This window comes from Mesocricetus auratus, unplaced genomic scaffold (assembly GCF_017639785.1).
Source record: "Mesocricetus auratus isolate SY011 unplaced genomic scaffold, BCM_Maur_2.0 Super-Scaffold_4256, whole genome shotgun sequence".
NCBI lineage: Eukaryota > Metazoa > Chordata > Mammalia > Rodentia > Cricetidae > Mesocricetus > Mesocricetus auratus.
The window spans coordinates 2,092,948-2,098,694 of NW_024429182.1; the positions used below are offsets into that span (position 1 = coordinate 2,092,948).

At 42.2% G+C, this 5,747-nt stretch overlaps 1 pseudogene; it reads right to left on the minus strand.

Moving 5' to 3' along the window:
- Positions 1-4,886: 4,886 nt before the first annotated feature.
- LOC101836076 lies at positions 4,887-5,222 on the minus strand (annotated as a pseudogene).
- Between the last annotated feature and the right edge of the window lie 525 nt (positions 5,223-5,747).

Genomic DNA, 5,747 nt, shown 5'->3' on the forward strand with positions numbered 1-5,747 from the left:
CACATGTTCATGCCCTTGTGCTGAAGATTGAATCCAGGGTCTTTTACTCTCTGCATACTTGCTGGGTAAGTACTCTCCTGCATCTCCAGCCCCACCCAATCAGTTATTTCACCCTCCAGCCACACCCCTGCACTCCTATTCACAGTTACCTGAAGTCTGTTCAACCACACAGATAGATCTGGATGGGGCTTGCTCACCCTCTTTAATCTGTATGAATTCTTTCTTAGGATGCCTTAACTTTTCTTGTTGTTCAAAGCTAGACATCATACACTAGGTTAGAACATTTGCAATATGTAAACATGTGGCCAGTATGAGATTTGTCTCACTGGAAGCTGCGTTGGGTTTACTGTGTGCTGTAGCTGCAGGCAGTTGAAGCTAAGATCTCCTCTTGGGCCCTAGTCTTCATCTTCCCCCGATGTCTATGGGTTTCTCGAAAGGTTTCTTAACGAGTAGGAGCCATGGAATGCTCTCATGTAATCCCCTTACTACCCAGGAGTTCTGTGTAGTAGGAGTGTTAATGGGCTCAGAGAGGGACATTTTTCATAGTTCTATAATTAGGCATCCATCTGTTAGTGCCCTGTGTCCCTAGCCTTATGGATGTTTCTTTGTTTACCTCTTCTGACTTATCAGATTAGATGGGACTAGAGTTAGGTATTTTCTCCCTCAAATAAGAGACTACAGCAGCTGTTGATACCCTTCATGGGCAGAGTTGGGCATGTCTACTCCCTTGTCAGTGGGGTTCTGACCACGCCTTCATGGGTTAAACTCTTGTCAAATGCCTTCTTTTGAAGGAATGCCTTGTGAAGATGGAAAGAATGTGCCAGGTATATTCCAAAACTGGCTAACATCTACTTCCTATGGTGAAATTATGAGGGCATTTTAATGTTTACTGAGAAAACTTCGTAGGGCTCTCAGTGGCAAAAGTTAAAGAAATGTGGCCCTTCCCCATGTCTGGAGCTGCCTACAGTTGTTTTTACTTATTTATTCCACATGTTTTTCACACCATGTATCTTGATCCCCTTCATTCCCTGTCCAGTTGCCTGCACCACACCCCATAAAACAAAAGTCAAGGAAAAAAAAAGGAAGAAAATTGTGGTGATAATATCACTTGCGATTTAATAAAGATTGCCTGAAGGATCAGAATGCAAAGCCAGCCACACTAGTTAGCTGTAGAAGCTGGGCAGTGGTGGCATGCACCTTTAATCCCAGGACTCAGGAGACAGAGGAAGATGGATCTCTCTGAGTTCAAGGCCACCCAGGGCTACACGAGAGCAAGTCAGAATGAAAGAGTAACAGAGCTCACACCTTTGATCCCAACCCTAGGGAGGTGGAGACAGGAGTGATACGGCTAGGTGGAAAGAGGAATATAAGGTGGCAGGTGACAGGAACTCATGGCAGTCTAGGATTCTGAGGCTTGGTTGGGAACAATGCATTCTGGAGATTCAGTCTGAGGTTTGGTGGATCACCCTCTCGGTCTGAGCATTGGCTGAGGTGAGAACTCTCTAGTGGCTGGCTGCTTTACTTCTCTGATCTTCAGCTTGAACCCCAGTATCTGTCTGATGGGGATTCCCTTCTGTATATGTGTTTCTCTTATTGGTTGATGAGTAAAATGCTGATTGTCCAGTAGCCAGGCAGTAAGTATAGGCGGGGCTACCAGACGAGGAGAATTCTGGGGAGAGGAGGCAGTGAGGAGCTGCCAGGGAGACACCATGTAGCTACTGGGAAGATAGGATGCTTGGGTATTTTCTGGTAAGATAAGGCCATGTGGAGATATGTAGGTTAATAGTTATGGGTTAATAATTAAGAGAGAGCTAGCCAGTAAGAAGCCTGAGCCATCAGCCAAACAGTTTATAATTAATATGAGCCTCTGTGTGTTTATTTGGGGCTAAATGGTTATGGGACCAGGTGAGAAACAAACTCCATCTATGTCTGTCTCTGGGTTTTTTATTAATCATGCTACAGAAAATAAAATGTGTAAACTAAAAAAAGGGGAAGGAGTTAAAAAATCTCGTCATGGAAGCTACAGTGACACCCAACAGGTCACGCCATATACCCCTTTGTCCATACATCTCTACTTGCAAATGCTCATTACAAAGAGTCTTTTATCTGTTTCAAGGCCCCCTGGTCTCCACTACATGTTCAATGCTGGACCCTGACCAGGATTCTTCCTGGTCATCACCCTGCCACCCAGTGTTGCCGAGATCCTGCAGCGTTGGGTCTGTGGGTCAGGTCCCTTCATGTGCTCCAGCAGATCACATAGATGGGGTGGATATTAGAGCCAAGTCATAACCCTGGGTCTGGGCCTAGGCAGCTGCTATAGGGTTGGTCTGCCAGATGGGAAATGGGGACAGCTCTCCCATGGTCACAGTTTCGGGGCTGGCTCACCCACACCTGCACTAACAGGGTTGGCTCTATTGTGTTGCCCTGGAGAGGTTCAGGGTCTGCTCTCCTGAGTGTTGTAGCTGGTGGGGACCAAGGATAGCTCTCCCACTCTTATGACCACAGGGCCAGCTCTCTGACCTGCTCCAGGCATTCATGGGCAGGAGGGAGGGCTCCTTCCCTTCATCCATACCACCACAAGACAGATGGGAAATGGGAGCAGCTCTCCCATGCTCACAGCTTTGGGGCTGGCTCACCCACACCTGCACTAAAGGGTTGACTCTATTGTGCTGCCCTGGTGAGGTGCAGGACCCTCTCTCCTATGGTTAGCCAATGGCAAGCTCCATTCTCTGACCTTCAGACAGGATTTATTTGTACAAGCAAGGTATCACCACATATCCCCCCTTTTTGTCTAACATTTAAAAAAAGGTTATAACTAATATAAGAAAAACTATGTATGATAACTATATATACAGGCAATAAGTCCATTAACACATGACAAATTCAGAGAAGATGCTCCATAATCTATTCTTTCTGGCCTCAAACAGGCTGGCCTCAAACTCACAATGACCCACCTGCCTCTACCTCCCGAGTGCTGGGAATAAAGGCATGCACCACCAATGCCCAGCAATCTATTCTTTCTTGATGAGCCCAAAGTCTTGTACCTAATTTACTTTCCATTCTAGTTTGCATTATCAGATTATCTTTTAATGTCTTTCAAACCTATTACACTTAACTCATCTTCAGTGAGTTTCTTTACTGATTCTGGTAAACAAGGAAAACTATAATTATACTATCTAGTCTCTGTGGAATGAGTAAGCACAGGGCTCATTTCAAATCTTGGCTAATTTAGTCTGTGAGACTGGATCACCTCAGCTAGTCACCTCGAAACTGTTCTGAGCAGTGTTTGTGAGGCTGGATCATCTCAGTAAGTCACCTTGAAATTGTTATGAGCAGTTTGCAGTTCAGAGCTGATCTTTATTTGGTGCTGTTCAGCTTAATGGTGTTGTCATGGTTCTGGAGAAATTGTCGATGTGTGGCCCCATCCTCCTTTTGGAGACTTCTAAGGTCACTGTAAGGCATGACCATGATTCACCATAGAAAACTGATGAGACTCAAACGAGAAATCATATCCATGAGGGTAGACATGACCCTTTTCTAGAATTGGTTAGTACTCTATATGACCATTAATATCATGACAAAAATTATGAGATTAGTAGCAATACAACAGTCCTAATTTTTTGTTTTTCTTCTGTTCCATATCAGGTGGCTCTTCTGACACGAGACAGAGATTTTATGTTTTACTTTAACCATCATGCTTGGGTTTAGAGAAGGAGAGAGCCATTCTCCTACTCCAAAGCCAGTTTTTAATCTTTAACTGGATGGAAATCAATCATATTATATTTCTGTATAAGAATAAGAAACAAACATTTGAGAAGATTTATGAAATTTTACTCTGTTGTAAATGTGATATACTAATAGGCCATTTTACTCGTTTTGGGGGGACAATTTTTCTAGATGATTTGTCCTTTTTCTTCAGATGTCTCATTTGTCCAGTGGTCTCCAGATTCCTTAGCTTTATTCTATTGAATAAATAGATACCTTTATTCTATTGAAAAGACAAAAAATAAAACCCTTCCCCAACCCTAAATTTTGGGGAAGTTCTCCTTGGCAAGTTATCTCTGATCAAATGAAAAACATTTGTTAGTTTTATAGGTTAGTTTAGATTAAATGGCCATGCTGCTTGATGAACTATCATCTCTTCTAATTAAGAGGTCTCTCTTGTTCAAATAAAATCTTTATCAATTTTGGTGGTATCCATGTTTTTTCTTCATCTATAGAAACAAAAGCAAAGCCTCTCCCCCAGTGTAATACATGTCCTGGTTTCCATTTGGGGGTCAAAACATCTTTGATGTATACTGGTCAGTTTAATTCCATAGTTTCTTCTATTATCCAATGTCTCTCTGCTGCTGTTGTTCCTTTCTTATTAGCGCTATGCAATCTATTTCTGGGGTTCTCTATCATCCCTTTCTGTCTATTTAGCATTTCCTTTAGAGTTCTATTTGATCTTTCTATAACTGCCTGCCCTGTAGGATTGTGTGGTATATATGTAATATGCTTGATATTATAATAAGCAAAAAACAAAACCTTTCATTTTCTTAGAGACATATGCTGGAGCATTGTCTGTCTTTATTTGTGCAAGTATACCCACGATGGCCATAACTTTTATCAAATGTGTAATTACCGAATCAGCCTTCTCAGAACTCAAAACAATTGCCCATTGAAAACCTGAATAGGTATCAACAGTGTGGTGTGCATATTTTAATTTTCTTTCTTTTTTTTTAAGATTTACGGTATTTTATTCAGACATGTTTATAACAGAACAGCGATACTAAACTTCCAAGACAATGGCTGTCGTTAGTTTAGGCATCTTCATCATAAAAGGGAGGCATAGAAATCATTTACATGATGAATAGGTCAGAATGTCAGCAGAATGTCCAGCTTCATGTGACACCATTTCAACAGTGATTTCAGTCCCTATATTTTCCAAGAATGTCACCATCTCTAAATAAGAAATAATCCTTGGTGTCTAGAACTAGTTTGGTGTCTCCACATTCTGGGAGAAGAAGAACTTCGTCTCCAACTTTTACACTGACCGGCTGAATCTCTCCACCCTTTCCTTTCGAGGCTGATCCCACAGCCACTACTGTTGCTTACAATAGTTCTCCTTGAGACTTTTCTGGAAGCATAATGCCACCTTTGGTCACAGTTTCGGTAGTACCCCTTTCAGCCAATACTCCGTCAAAGAGTGGTAGAAACTTTTTGAGAGCTTGTCCAGTCATGACTCACAACACTGCCGCAGCTCGGACTCTGCGCTCCGGCCACCGCTGCAAGGCGAGTCCCCCATATTTTAATTTTCTAAAATTCTACAAAATGGAACACACCTCATCTTCCAGATTTCATTCCTTTGGTTACCCCCTTGGGATACTTCCTGTAGGTAGTGGAGCTTGGTTGTATAAAGAACAAGTAGGGCATTTCTTTATACTTTCCTTGGCTTGTCGGCAAGTGTTGGAAAAGTCTTTTTTTCAAACCTTTGCTACTGACATGCTATTTTTTTTATGAATATTTGAGGCCTCCAGCACATTTCCTATCAATTCTTGACCAGTTTCATCATTACCCTGTGCTAGATGTCCTGGCAGACCCATATGGGATCCTATGTGTGATACACACACACACACACACACACACACACACACACACACACATAAACACACACACACACACACACAGGATGATTTCTGTCCCTGATTATGTCTTGTAACTGAATAAATAATAAAGTCAATTCTGTATCATCTGGTATAAACTCA